At 38.1% G+C, this 15,883-nt stretch overlaps 1 protein-coding gene across 12 annotated transcripts in view; it reads right to left on the bottom strand.

Annotated features, from left to right (window-relative positions):
• ALPK1 (alpha kinase 1) overlaps window positions 1–15,883 on the bottom strand; it is a 129,586-nt gene that overhangs the window by 112,971 nt on the left and 732 nt on the right. For 3 of the 12 annotated variants that reach the window (XM_041759444.1, XM_041759456.1, XM_041759455.1), the window contains exons 1-2: window positions 11,367–11,518; window positions 6,645–6,787 (exon numbers count right to left, since the gene is read on the bottom strand). The gene's annotated coding sequence lies outside the window, so the exon portion shown is untranslated. Of the gene's footprint in view, window positions 1–6,644; window positions 6,788–11,366; window positions 11,519–15,690; window positions 15,768–15,883 lie in introns of those variants that run through there. The other 9 variants (XM_041759451.1, XM_041759452.1, XM_041759450.1 and 6 more) reach the window with 7 other exon arrangements.

Genomic DNA, 15,883 nt, shown 5'->3' with positions numbered 1-15,883 from the left:
TCAGTCTCAGCTAATGACTCTACCTTTTCAGGAAAGTGAAATGAAAGGCCAGCTCTTAGATGAGCTGTGCATTCATAAGATGCTGAATGGGAACAGATAGGGACACAGAATCTAAAGGGACACATCTTTTTTTTTCCCCAAATTTTTATTTGAATTCTAGTTAGTTAACATACAGTGCAATATCGGTTTCAGGAGTAGAATTCAGTGATTCATCACTTATATACAACACCCAGTGCTCACCATAACAAGAGCCCTCCTTAATATCCATCTCCCCATCCAGCCCATCCCCCACCCAGCTCCTTTCTGCAACCCTCAGTGTGTTCTCTATCGTTAAGAGTCTTTTACGGTTTGTTTCCTACCCTTCTCTTTTTTTCCCTGAAGGAATACATCTTTTGGAGAAAACTTGGCAAGGGGCAACTCCCTGGCTCCCTCATGTTCACTCAGCCTTTCACACTCTGTGCATGTGCAGCTGTGGTCTAAAAAGCTTTTCCTTGACAACTGTGATTTGGGGAATGAGTGTGTTGAGATACTGTAGGACTTCTGAAATCTATGTTGCATAATAAGTAGCGCTTTTCTTTTCTTTCACTGTAACTTGCTTTTTCATACACAGTGGCTTCTGGCTCACAAGTGAGAGGTATTACCAGTCTACTGGAGGTCTTCCAATAGGCTCCATCAAGTATTTGGGTCATGAAAATCCTGAAGATTGTACCATAGTGGTCTCCGATGTATTTTTAAAGATCTAGATTTTGAAACATTTCATTATAATGAGTGCAAAATGGTATTATTTAAAAATTTGGAGAAAAAATACAGTAAAAAAGAAAATAAGAATTACCCATAGTCCCACTAAGAAATAAGCACTATACAGCCACTCTGGAAAACAGTGAGGAGGTTCCTCAAATAGTTAAAAATAGAGCTAACCTATGACCCAGGAATGCACTATTGCATATTTACACCAAATATACAGATGCAGTGAAACAATGGGATGCCTGCACCCCAGTGTTCATAGCAACAATGTCCACAATAGCCAAACTGTGGAAGGAGCCACGATGTCCTTTGACAGATGAACGGATATAAAATATGTGATACAGGGACGCCTGGGTGGCTTTGTGGTTGAGCATCTGCTTTTGGCTCAGGTCATGATCCCAGAGTCCTGGGATCGAGTCCAGCATCAGGCTCACTGCAGGGAGCCTGCTTCTCCCTCTGCCTATGTCTGCCTCTCTGTGTGTGTATCTCTCATAAGCACCCCCTACCAAAAAAAAAATATATATATATACACATACATACATATACAATGGAATACTACTCAGCCATCAGAAAGGATGCATACCTACCATTTACACTGATGTGGATGGAACTGGAGGGCATTATGCTGGGTGAAGTAAGTCAACAGGAGAAAGACAATTATCATACGGTTTTACTCACATGTGGAATATAAGAAATAGTGAAAGCGTTCATAAGGGAAGGGGGGGAACTGAGTGGGGAAGAATTAAAGAGGAAGACAAACCATAAGAGACTCCTCACTCTGGGAAACAAAGGGTTGCAGAAGGGGAGGAGAGTGGGGGGTATAGGGTAACTGCATGAGTAGCACTAAGGAGGGCACTTGATGAGATGAGCACTGGGTTTGCCAACATATAGTTGAAAAATTGAATTTAAATAAAATTAAATAAAAAGAAATAAGCACTATAAAATTTTGATATCATTGTTTCTCTGCATAGATATGTTTATATATGTTTTATTATATATACACATATATCTTCATATTTATAATAAACTTTTTAAAAGTGTAAGTTTTCAAAACTTAACTAATTATTCTTTGACAACAATTGAGCACTCTGATTTTTGCCTCTTAATTGAGGTGCTTAAGTGTAGTCAGAGTGATTTAACAAAACACTGTGACATTGAACATATTTTAGTGACACTTCCTTTCACTCATGTCTTATGGTTAACTTAAGCATGCTTTCTGCATGTATCATCTTCCATTTTTCTTTCAGCCTTGCTTTGGAACTAGACATTCTCACCACTCTGCTGCCCCCTTTACATTCCATCTAATACAAGTGACTAATAATCCTAGTAGCCATCCCTCATCAGTGAGTATTAATGTTTATCAAAACTTATCCTAGGAAAAGGTTTCTCATACTGTGTCTAGGACAAGCATGATGTAAATGTAGCAGGATGGAAGAGACTGGAGTAGGGCCAGAACCTCCTCTGAAGCTATTCATTTACATCAGGAAGGTACATTGAAGAGCAGACACATCTGCAGCTACTGTAGACACAGATAAGGAAAATCTTGTCTGGCAAGTATGTCATCTCACTCAAAAGAGCTATTACTGGACAAATGGCATAGTTGTAGTAAACAGCTAGAATTAGAGATGGAGGAAGTATATAGAAATGAGGTAAAATAATGAAGCCATGCTAATGACAACGTAGCAAAGAAATGGAAATAATTATTACTATTTATTGAGCAAATACTGCTGATAATAGTACCTGACTCACTGTAATGACTATTAAATTAAAACATGTATATAAGTCTTGTAGCAAAAAAAAAGAAAGGACAAAACTGACTCTAACAGGGGTAATCAATTTATCAGAGCAAAAGCATCCTGTATTATAGGATAGCACTTATACTTGATAAAAGTAGCCTAGAATAGATCTTTTTTTCTTTTTTGACTAGACAGTAAAAACTTAAAAAAAATAACATAATAGCACAAAAGCAAAAACTAGGCCATGCTATGGACAAGCTGCTTTAAAATGTGAGCCTGTTAATACAGAATATATAGTATTCCTTTTGGGAATCCTTATATATATATCTAAATGGAGCAAAAATTCTGGATTTTTTTTAAAAAAACAATATCAAATTAGAAGAGGCATTTGCCAAGGCCCAGAGCCTCTTAAATGTCTCAACCTCCTACTGTCTCTAGTGGAGTAGATATCATTATACATGTGTGGAGAAGTGGAAGCAATTCTTCAAGTGTTGAGTTGATGGATTTATTTTTTTTATTTATTCTGGGGAAAAATTATGTCCTTTGTGAGCTAGGGAGCTTTAGGTAGTGCTAAGTCTCATTTAAACAAAAGAAATAGGGCAGAAAAGTAGGAATCCAAAAAATTTTTATTTAGCAAATTCATATTAGTTATCTACAATGTGTCGTGCACTGGGCTAGGAAATGGGAATTCAGATAGAAGACATATCTTACTTTTCCAAATGGTTACTGCAAAATGTTCTGGGGTAGAAGAATGCTCTGGGTCCTAGGAAATGTCTAATCCAACAGGACAAAGGCTAGAGGCTGAGGAGATCAGGATATGCCTTGAGATGTTGAGGGCCTAAACCAAGAATTAATAGATATGGGTAGTTCTCAAAGATATTTATGAAATCAATGTAACTTTAAAATTGATTAGACATTGTTGGTAAAGAAATAAGGGGTGTAGAGAGCACCACGTGTTGAGCTTGAGCAAGTACATGGCTTTTAGTGCCAGATATCAATGTAAAAAAATACTGATGGAGGTGGTAAATGGGTCTACTGTTGAAAATGTTATATGTGAGATGCCTGTGGGATGCAGAATAGAGAGATTTAGTAATAGATGTTTACACTTGGATGTAAGAGTCCAGAACTCTGGAAGAAGAAACACAGGGCCCTTAGTGCAACCTGGCATAAGTGCAGCAACGGGCACTCATCCAATGTGAATATGCAGAGAGCAGAATGTAGTAAATGAAGTGGGCAGAGAAAGAAAATATAAAAGGGAACTGTAGCCAGAGAAGTAGGAGAAAAGTCAGAAATGCAAGGGGATATGGAAACCAAAAAAGAAAATTTGCAGAAGTCAACAGTGTCAAAATTGTAAAAAGAGAGAAAGATGAAGTCTAAAAAGTGACCTCTGGATTTGAATTAAGTAATGAGAGGTCATTTTATTGAGTGAAAATATATTTAAAGAATATGTCTCAAATACCTAAGGAGAGCTACAAAGATGAAGTACTTTGCTACATCTACCTTAAAAGACTGGAGCCTGCAGCCCGGAATTAATTGGGGAGGGGTGTTTCTGTCTGCTTCTCAGCTGCTGACAAGCTGGGCCTTTAGAAGCTCCACCTAGGGACGCCTGGGTGGCTCAGTGGTTGAGCTTGAGCGTTTGCCTTTGGCTCAGGGTGTGATCCCGGAGTGGGGACCACACCCTGAGCTGAAGGAAGTCCCACATCGGGCTCCTTGCGTGGAACCTGCTTCTCCCTCTGTCTCTCTTTCACTCTGTCATTAATAAATAAATAAAACCTTAAAAAAAAAGAAGCTCCACCTAATTCCTGGTGTCCTCCCAGTCTCTCTTGCCCACTGGGGAATAGGGGAGGTGGGGTGGCAGGGAATCTGGGCCCAAAAGGCTTCAGATGTTTCTTATTAAATAATCTGCAACTTTTGGAGATGTGAATCAGACCTGATTAATATCTCAGAAGAGGTGCTATTCACTCACATTTTATTATCCCTCACACTAACTTGGCACATGATTTAGGGAAGCAAATTCCTGGGTAGGAATATAGTTATCTTGGAAAATGATGACTGATAGCAGCCAAGCTTCAACCAGAGATTAAGTTATTTCAAAGAAATGGTCAAATAAAAGGACATATGATGAGGCTCTAAGTATTTTTCTTAAAGATTTTATTTATTTATTCATGAAAGACACACAGAGAGAGAGAGAGAGAGAGAAAGAGAGAGAGAGAGAGAGAGAGAGAGAGAGAGAGAGAGAGAGGCAGAGACACAGGCAGAGGGAGAAGCAGGCTCTGTGCAGGGAGGCCCATGCGGGTCTCAATCCCGGATCTCCAGGATCATGCCCTGGGCTGAAGGCAGCGCTAAACCGCTGAGCCACCCAGGGATTCCCTCTAAGAATTTTTTTTATAGAAAAGAAAAAAAACTATGAACAGACAAGACTTTTATTGAAGACTTTGCATATTTTCTAGTGCTTATAATGCACTAGTGGAGAATGTACCATAGCAACTAGATGCGCTAGGGTTTAGATTCTAAGCCCTATTTTCTGGCCAAGCCAATGACATGATATACTTTGAGGTACAATAATATGTGCAAAGATACGGCAAAAATGAATGTAAATACAACACGTATATGTATAAATGTATGAATCCAGGTTATAGGAATTCAAGAGAATGAGAAACAAATTAGGAAACTATTAGCATACATATCAAGTAAAGTTCCCATTCCTCTTTCCCTTCTTTCTTCCTTTCTTCAAAATAGAAGTATACGTTGACTGCAGTAAAAACTATGGCTTAGACAGAAGCAATTTATGCAAGAAAAATCAACTGATAGTATTTCAATTGGTGTTTCTATGTTTTCTGACTCTCCTATGTTCATTCACTCTAGCACTGAAACTCAATCCTCTTTTTCAAATAGCTAGTTATTTGTATGCCAAGTAAATAAAGGCAAGATTTATCTTCCAAAGACTGCACAGTTGTAGTTACTATATAGCAGTATAGTTTTATTTAACACATTCTATTAGTTTTGTCAAAAAAGTAATATATAAGTATGTTATAAAAAGTTAGGGTAAAAATATATATACAGACATAGAAAAAAGAAAATGAAAAATTAATCACTGTAAGACAATAACCACTTTTAGAATATTTGTGAATTTATATCTATCTATATCTATATTTTATATGTATTACATAATTGTAAGTATAATAGTTCATTGACCCTGAATCTGTTTTTGACTCAGAATTTAAAAAATTATTTTATTTATTTATTTGAGAGACACAAACAAAGATAGCAAGAGAGAGTACAAGCAGGGAGAAGAGGGAGAAGTAGGTCTCCAGAGCAGGGAGCCTAATGCAGGGCTTGATCCCAGCACCCTCAGATCATGACCTGAGCTGAAGGCAGATGCTTAATTGACTGAGTCATCCAGATGCCCCTCACTTAGCATTTTCTATACTGGTATTATTATTCATCTTGTCTTACAGATATACAGTAGTTCCCCCCCCCCCCATCCTTAGGGGATACATTCAAGACCATGGATGCCTGAAGCCATATTGAAACCTACATATACCATATTTTTTCCTATACATACATACATACATAAAGTTTAATTTATAAATTAAGCACAGGAAGAGATTAACAACAACAATAATAAAATAAAACAGTTACAACAACATACTGTTAATAAAACGTGAATGCGGTCTCTCTCAAAATATCTTACTGTACAGGTATAACTTGAAGATATCTTGGGTTCAGTTTTACACTACCATATTAAAGCAAATATTGCAATAAAGCGAGTCAAATAAACTTTTTGGTTTCCCAGTGCATATAAAAGTTATTTTTACACTATAGTCTATTAAGTGTGCAATAGCATTATGCCTAAAAAAATGTACATACCTTGCTGAAAAAAATACTTTATTACTGGAAAATTCTAATCATCATCTGAGCTTTCAGTAAGTTGTAATCACTCATCACAGATCACCATAGCAAACACAATGATAATGACAAAGTTTGAAACATTGAGAGAATTACCAAAATGTGACACAGAGACACAAAGTGAGCAAATGCTATTGGAAAAATTGTGCCAACAGACTTGCTTGACTCAGAGTGCCTTAAACCTTCAGAGAGCAAAAACATCAGTATCTGTAAAGTGCAATAAAGTGATGACAATAAAATGAGATATGCCCGTACCATACTCACTGTTTTTCTTCTTGTGGTGATGTGAGCCAGTAAAAAGCCTATGTGAGGAGAGTAAGAGAGGTGAATGATGCAGGCATATGACGAAGTGTCAGAAGGAAGATCATCTGCTTCTGGTGATGGTTGATGGCAGATAACTGAAACCACAGAAAGCAAAACCACGGATAAGGGAGGGAGTACTATACTATAATTTGCTTAACCTTTCCCTTTTGTTAGAATGCTTGCAATTCTTATCATAAATACCTTTATGATAAACACCTTTGTGAATTTTCTCCATAATAAGAATTGTATCCTTCCAAGAATGGATTCCTCAAAAGAAATTGCCAGTATGGTCATTTTTAAACGGCCATTGACACACTTCATGATACATTAATGACCCTTGATCTAGATGATGTTTATGGTCCCGTTCTCTTCTTCACCCTTTCCTCATACCACCCCTCCCCACCTTTCAAAGATATCAGTGTCTGGGTGAAGCAGGTTGAGTAGAACTATATAGTGCTTACTCTGGGATGATTCATCATCTTTATGATTCTTCTTCTTTTTTTTTTTTTTTTAAGATTTATTTGTTTCTTTTAGAGAGAGAGAGCAAGCCAGGGAAGGGGCAGAGGCAGAGAATCCCAAGCAGGTTCCACACTGAGTGCAGAGACCATAATGGGCAGATCCTGTGACCCTGAGATCATGACCTGAGCCAAAATCAGGTTGGTCACCCAACTGACTGAGCCACCCAGGTGCCTCCATTCTCTCCATGATTCTTTTTTTTTTTTTTAAATATTTTATTCATTTATCCATGAGAGACACACAGAGAGAGGTAGAGACATAGGCAGAAGGAGAAGCAGGCTCCCTGTGGGAAGCCTGATGCGGGACTCGATCCCAGGACCCTGGGATCACAATGCAAGCCAAAATACTATGTTAAATAACAGGGGCACCTGGGTGGCTCAATGGTTGAGCATCTGCCAATGCATCTCAGTGGCTTGCTCAACCAGGTTGGCTACTTTCTAACTCCCTTCAATTTTTTGACAATTCATGAGGACTGCAGATATGCTAAAATGATGAAGCATTTTTTACCAACTATTTTGTACAGCTATAATTAAGAATTTTAACAGATCATATTATTATTTTTAAAGATTTTATTTATTTATTCATGGGAGACAGAGAGAGAGAGAGAGAGAGAGAGAGAGAGAGAGGAACAGACCAAGGCAGAGGGAGAAGCAGGCTCCATGCAGGGAGCCCAACATGGGACTCGATCCTGGGTCTCCAGGATCACACCCTGGGCCGAAGGCAGCGCTAAACTGCTGGGCCACCTGGGCTGCCCCAGATCATATTATTAATTGAGCTGTATAACTAAGGACCAGTGAGGTTCAAATTTCTGCACTGGTTCAGAAAATATCCACTTATCAAATACATCAGTTCGATATTTCCAAAACTTCAGCTATTTACATGCCACCTTCACAACTTTTACTATATCTGCATATTATCTATGAGAGTATTTATTTACTCATTTTTTTTTTTAGTGTACGTGCTGCCGAAGCAAGCACAATTTACTCATTTTCTTAAAATCAGTAGTAAACACCTCACTTTCTTTTTACCTAACATCCTCCTGAGCAATAATATCCATGAAATCATAAATGTTATGAGCTAATTATATGGTTTTTAGAAAGATTTTACTTATTTATTTACCTATTTAGAAAGCAAGCATATGTATAAGCGGCCAGGAGTGGTGGGGCCGCAGAGGAAGAGAGAGAGAGAGAGAGAGAGAGAGAGAGAGAGAGAGAATATCTCAAGCAGACTCCACCCTGAGCTTGGAGCTTGACATGGGGCTTGATCCCAGGACCCTGAGATCATGACCTGAGCTGAAATCAAGAGTTTGCTTAACCAACTAAGCCATCCAGTCTCCCCTGATTAATTATATTTTTAATTCACATTAAATTAAGGATGTAATTCAAATTTTCAAAGTTTGGACATGTGCCACCTAAAATCAATAGTTTGTACATTATACTTTGAAAAAACTGTATTAATATATAACTGATATTAAAGCTATAATCAGCTTTGTTCTTTAGACATAGAAGGGTAATAGCACCAGATAATACTCTTACTTTTATTTTTTTATTATTTTTTTAATACTCTTACTTTTAAATTTGTCTATCTGACAGAATTCTATGAACACAGGAAATCTCAACATCCTACAAAAATCAATGTCACTGTCAACAAGAAACAAAGACTCCCCCATATAGAGAAGCAATAGATACAATAACAAAAATATGGAATGAGTTTACAACAAAAGTTTGAATGTACATCCCTATTAAAATTCTTCAAAACACGGGTACTTAACATTTCAGGAAAACATTTTCTGAAAGAGATGAAAAAGCAGTATGTGTATTGTCTTTGGGGTAAAGGGGTTAGTGAAATTATTTTGGCATGGAAGGAACCATGGAGTTTCAGAAATATTTTGAAGTAAATACATTTATTCTTAAAGAAAATTCCAGGTTCTAAACCCAAACTTAGATCATATAGGACTTAAGTGGAGATTATTATGCTTAATATGTCAAGTGTGTTCATTACACAGTATTATTCTATGTGAGATTTTATAACATCCATCACGATTTACATATGGCTTTAAAATACACATATATTTAAAGTTTAAAGCAATTATTGGCTCCTTACTTGAAAGGAATCTAATCAAAGCCCCCTCCCCAGCCAATTGTATAGACAAAACTCACAGGTGTTTATACCTGGCCATAACTCTTTGTTTTCTAGGTCATGGTACTCTTTTTTTCTCAGAAAATAGACCCCATCTACAAAACATATTCTTCTCTAGCTTGACCACAACACACATTCTGGACAAGCCCTGGACAGAGCTCCTCAAGAAACCTGTCACCTCCTGCTCTACCTGGCCAACAGTTGGCCCCTTTCCTCAACTCTCCGCCTTCCTCCTCAGAGGCACATTTTCAACCCTCTCACAATCCTTCAAAACCCCTTAAAAGGGGCAGCCCAGGTGGCTCGGTTTAGCGCCACCTTCGGTCCAGGGCAAGATCCTGGAGACCTGGGATCGAGTCCCACATCTGCATGGAGCCTGCTTCTCCCTCTGCCTGTGTCTATGCCTCTCTGTGTCTCTCATGAATCAATAAATAAAATCTTTAAAAAAAAAAAAAAAACAACCTTAAAAGGTCCAGCCTAAAAGAAACTCAGGCTAACATCTCTCTTGATGTCTGGCCCTTATCCTCCCTTGGAGAGTGAATAAACTCTCCCTTGCTTATTGCCCCACTCTTTGTAAAATTCTTTGTTGCTCCCAACACCAGCCACCCTAACATGACTAGCCATCCTTCATGCTAGTGAAGGGTACTATAAAATTCTGGTGTCTTGTTGGGAGAGAACTTGGGGAATTTATTCATCTTGGATTCAAAAGATATTTGAGATGGCGAGTAAATTATTGCTAGAATAATTTTAAATATTTTGTTTCTCTTGACGCTGCAGGTTGACAGAGTTTGGAAGGAGGAGGTGGAAAGAGAGAAGTAAATTATTTTGATCAGTGGATATAACGGCTTGACTTGGCATTTGTTGAGGTCTGGTTGGTGTGTCTCTCAGGTGGTAAGTTGATCTATATCCACCCCGACCCAAAATCGTGCTCACCATACAGACATGTAATATGATGACACCCCGTCTAGAAAGAGGTGCACAGCTTCTATGGTACAATTACTAATGCTCTATATAATTCAATTGTGTTTGAGGCCAAGAAGGAAAGAGGAAAAACTAAAGAGGGTGGAGACTATGCTGAAGCATCACATAGAGACAACAGCAGAGACTCGAACAGCAACAGTGATTATGTGTTAAGGAATTTAAAATGTTTTTAACAATGAGGTATCAGCTAACCAAAAGCAGATATTGCTTCTCATAAGAACAGTAGCTGCACTAAGTAGAAAGAAAAGACAGAGGGAGATAGAAATAAATATTCTAGAGGGGCCATTATGTTGTGACATAAATTCCCTCCTTCCTGACACTACTGCCTCTGCACTCTCACCCACCTGAAAGTCCCAAACTATCTTAAAGGTCATAATTTGTGGCTTTCCAAAGTGATTTAGAGCCCTGATTTCAAATAAAAAAATGTGTTAATGAAGGGACTCTTTTGCATAAAGCGTGAAAGAATTTAATTTTTCTAGATCCCTTCTGTGTACATAATGCTTCATCATGCCCAGAATTCCTGTCAGTTCTTCCCATATGAAAAGAGTAATTCTCCACTCTTATCTGTTTCCTGGAAAAATCAGTGAGGTCATCATACAAGTGAAGGCTTGTCTTATGATTACATATGTACTTGAGGCAAAAGTCCCAGGTTACTTTTTCACATAAGTGAGCCTACCTCTCTTAATGGTTTAATCAAACATCTTGATTCAGTGACAAAATCAGGTGTCCAGTAGCAAGCTCCTTGACATAGGACTTTCTTATTAAAGCTTTCTTTAAAAATCCCCACATCTTCTTAAAAAAAACAGGTCTTTTTCTCCTTTCCCTAGAAATCTACATTTACTGGTCCTTCCTCTTCCCAACCCTCAACCCCTTTCTGTGGCATTTTTAGAAGTGCAAGTATTCTTAGAGCTTTAAAGTTATTTAAATGTAAACAAGATCAGGAATTAGAAACAAGGTCACAGTTCAAAAAAATACTGTCTATACATTATACCATCTTTTGTACCCACATCTGTGGTTTGTCATTTAAAGGCTGATACTCACCTTTGTCTCGAAGAAAAGGATAAGTAAGCACTTATACTGCCAGCAAATCTAACTCTGAAAACGGTTAATTTTAGCACAATCTCCCTGAAATACACTGTTTCTCATAAACAGCCTCGGTTTCAGGAAGTAGAAATTTGAAAGAAAATAGTCTGTCATTGTCTCAGAATCCGATTGTGTAATTCAACTCTGGGACTTTCAGCAGTTTTGCACCATAGGACACACCCCTTTAGGGATGGCTTTGGTGAGATGTATTCTGGGAGTTGTATTACTACGGAGAAGATTCTTCTTTTAAACAAAGTCCAAGGAACCTCCTTATTTGAATTAAGTCAGAATGGAGAGACAGTCCTCTGAGGGCCAAGGAAAGAGAAATGTCAGTAAGAAGCAATGAACATGGCATTGTTTTTGATCTATTATCAACAGACAAACTCATGTTAGGGCTCCATTTCAAAATGGGAGTGGTCAACAGCACTAAATGGAACAGAGAAGTGAAAAAAGGTGACGACAGAAAAGTGTCCACTGGCTTGGCTAGTATAGTAAGTCAAAGATAGCTTTAACAGGAACAAAATCAGTGAAGTGGTGGCAGAAGGCAGGTGGAATATTTTTAAATACAAAAAAGTAAGAAATAAGTAGAGTAGAAAGAGAACCTTTCCATCTAAGCCTAGGTTAAATAAAATATGCACATGGAGCCTACTTTCAGAGGGGGTTACACTTCTGAAGTTATTTCAGGGTTGAAGCAAGATGATCTCAAAACTAACTTTACCCTTTAATTATATTATATAATTAATTATATAATAAACTTAAAGGCCACAAAGAGCAAGTAATAGAGACATTTCTATGGGGACATGGCCAGAATGTCATTCTGGAACTTTCTTCCCAGAATTCTGTACTTAGTTGGAACCGCAATTATGGTAAACATCAAAAGAAAACTAGAAATAGAGGATAGATGGAGAACTTATTCCAAGTATGGCATTTCTCCAAGGCAACATTTTTTTTATGAGAAAATAAAATCACTGAATTATAAATTAAATAATGTATAGCTTCTGATCCCTCCTTAGTAGTATAAAATGTTATTTGTTAGGATGCTAGCGATTCCTTAAATCTTAAAAATTAATCAAGAAGCACTAACAAATGCATTGTAAATATTAAGTATTATTAAGTATTAGTAAGTATTAGTAAGGACTTCAGTAATACTAAAGGAGGGGGGAGGTTTTTGGATTTTTACTTTTTTACTAAAAATTACACCAGTAAGGAGTACTATATGACAAAATTTAGACTGAACAAGAAAGATTAAGTTACTTGGTTTAGAGGATATCTGACAGAAATAATGTAACCCTCCCAAACTGGCCCTTTTCCTGTTTACAAAGCCACAAGATCTCATAATGGGGTATTAGTACCAGGATCTACTGGGAACTCTTATAATCCACTGATATCTTTTTTTTTTTAAAGATTATTTATTTATTTATTCATGAGAGACAGAGAGAGAGAGAGAGAGAGAGAGAGAGAGAGAGAGAGAGAGGCAGAGACACAGGCAGAGGGAGGAGCAGGCTCTATGCAGGGAGCCCAATGTGGGACTCGATCCCGGGTCTCCAGGATCACACCCTGGGCCAAAGGCAGGCGCTAAACCGCTGAGCCACCCAGGGATCCCACCACTGAGCTCTTCTAACAAAAAAAAAAAACTATACTAGTGTTCTGTTGTTGCATAAAAAATAACCACAAATTTAGCAGCTTAAAGCAGCACTCATTCAATTATCTGTTCTATAGACAAAATGTAAAATATTTCTAAATGAAGATGCATTTTATTTATTTTTTAAAAAGATTCTATTTATTTTTTGAGACAGCACACGTGTGCACCAGCAGGGGGAAGGAGAGGGACAAGCAAATTCCCTGTTTAGCGCTGAGCCTGACCCACTGCTCAATCTCATGACCTTGAGACCGAGGCCTGAGCCAAAATAAAAAATGGGTGCTCAACCAACTGAGCCACCCAGGTGCCCCATGAAGATGTATTTTAAATATCTGTAAATGGTAACTCAAACATGGATGTTATATAATATTTAAAAATTTAGAGGAAAAAATAATAAAGGCTCTATGATACACAAAAACAAAAACACCCAGCACCCGTTTATTATTTCTATGTTTCTGTCGGTCAGAAGTCTGGGCCCATTATAGTAGGGCATGCTAGAGTTCTAATCAGAGGGTTGGGGTTTCCTTCAAGCCTCATTCAGATTGTTGGCAGAATTTTAGTTGTTGTTCCTTGCCATGTGGTTTCCATAGGCAGTTCCTGGTCAGTCTGGGCGTGTGTCTCTCCCTCTCTGAAGGGCTCAGTCCCTTTTGAGGATTCACGTGATTAGGGCCAGCCCAGCTAGATAATTTCCCTTTGAATTATCTCTCAAAAACAAATGATTAGAAACCCACTCATAGGAGTGATATCCCATCATATTCACAGGGTCTGCCCACACTCAAGGGGAGGAGGTTATATAAATTGCTTTTACCAGTGGGTTGGTATTTTAGGGGCTATCTTAGAACCCTGCTTACCACCGGAACTTTCCCACAACTGCCTCCAGGGAGGCGCAGAACAGATGGCCCCGAACAGGCTGACTCTTCCTCCTCCACCATCCGGTGCCCTGCCTTCACAGGCTCTAATTTCTTTCTTTTTTTTTTTTCTTTTAAAGATTATTTATTTATTTATTCATGAGAGACACAGAGGGAGAGAGGCAGAGGGAGAAACAGGCTCCATTCAGAGAGCACAGGCTCTAATTTCAACCTTACCTTCTGACCACACTCTTGGGAACCTGAGTTCTACTGCAGCCTTCCACCTTTTGAGAAATACTGAGGCATTAGAACATTGAAACCTATCTCTTGGGAGGCTTCTCTTACTTGGCTCTTCTTTTAAAAGCTGGGTTTTTTGTGTGTGTGTGTAACCATAATGCATGCAAATGAGACAAAATAGTATGAAAAAGCACACAGTGAAAAATACCTCCCCACATGGATTGGCTGCCTTCTCCCTCCAAATTATTTTTCTCAGATTAATCATTCTGTTTTTATTTATTTTTATTTTTTATTTTTTTAATTTATTTATGATAGTCACGGAGGGAGAGAGAGAGAGAGGCAGAGACATAGGCAGAGGGAGAAGCAGGCTCCATACACCGGAAGCCCGACGTGGGATTCGATCCCGGGTCTCCAGGATCGCGCCCTGGGCCAAAGGCAGGCGCTAAACCGCTGCGCCACCCAGGGATCCCTAATCATTCTGTTTTTAGCTTTCTTTGCAGATAGTTCATTCATTTATAGACAGGTTGTTTTTTTTTCCCTCACAAATGGCAGCATCTTTGTTCAGCACTTTGATTTTTTTCTTTAGTAGTGCATCTCGCAGATCTTTCCGCATAAATCTAAGTTGTTTGTTTTAATCATAGTCACTTGACTCCAGGAATAGGGAGAAGGAAGAGAAGTCCACACTAGCTTTCCTTTGTCTCAATCTCAACACTTTGGGTATCCACTTGTCTCCCTCCTTTGGAGAATAATGGAAAAAGTTAAGTGAGTTGTTTCAAGTAATTCGAAGTATTTTCATAGGTTGGTAGAGAGCTTCAGCAGTGGAGTGAGGCACTCTTGAGCTGAGTTACCCCAAATCTGAGCATCTGAGCTGGGCAGTGGAGAGTTAGAGCGCATCCAGGCGGGTTAGAGTGTATTGAATAGAAGGTGGGTTTCATATAACCCAATTACCAGCAAGCAACAAAAACAAGCAATGCTTCTTTTTTTCCTTCTCTAAGGTGTGACTGTATTACCACAAATTATTTTTTGATCTTAGTGAAATGCAATAGGCTTTCAGGTATATCTGCTAAAAATGGGCTACTGAAAGTATCTAAAACTAATTTTAAGATTCTTTCCTTGTAAAAATATACTAGATTGTGGGCATTTTATGTTATTTTTACATTAAATGATTCATCACGGATAGTTCAAACAGTAAATCACTCTTTTCAGAATCAACAACATATCTGCCTATTATTTTCTTCTATTTTGACTTGATAAACAATTCTAGCCTGACTTATGAGATATCCATTTCCCTGAAGGTTCCTTTTAATCTCTTCCTAAATCGGTAGCCTAGGAATAATATAAGGGAACAGCAACATGGAATAATATTCAGCATCATAAATTTTGGCAATTGTTGCATTTTCTTTATTCGTGCTATTAATAGCATCTACTATACTAGTCCTTTGCCACTTATAAAGCATTTTCAAATCTTAATATCAAAGGCTGGAGATCAGAAACTACAATTCTGATAATGTTATTTTATTGTTTAGGTTTACTGGTATAGTTAAGTTGTGTATCTTACCTTCTACATGCTCTAATGTTCTTCAGCTGAAAGAAGATACTCCAGCTATCTCCACTCCAGAGAAGAAATAATAAATGCTGATGATTAACAAACAAAATTGCAGCCTTACAGGAATCTGCTTCCTCTGTAGTCATACTCTTCCTTCCTCAGGTTTATGGTTCCTAATTATACCTAACCAACTCTGAGAGGTCAA

The sequence above is a fragment of the Vulpes lagopus genome, chromosome 6 (assembly GCF_018345385.1).
Source record: "Vulpes lagopus strain Blue_001 chromosome 6, ASM1834538v1, whole genome shotgun sequence".
NCBI classification, from domain to species: domain Eukaryota; kingdom Metazoa; phylum Chordata; class Mammalia; order Carnivora; family Canidae; genus Vulpes; species Vulpes lagopus.
The sequence above is the reverse complement of the archived record's forward strand: the minus strand, read 5'-3'. Positions and strand labels throughout refer to the sequence as shown.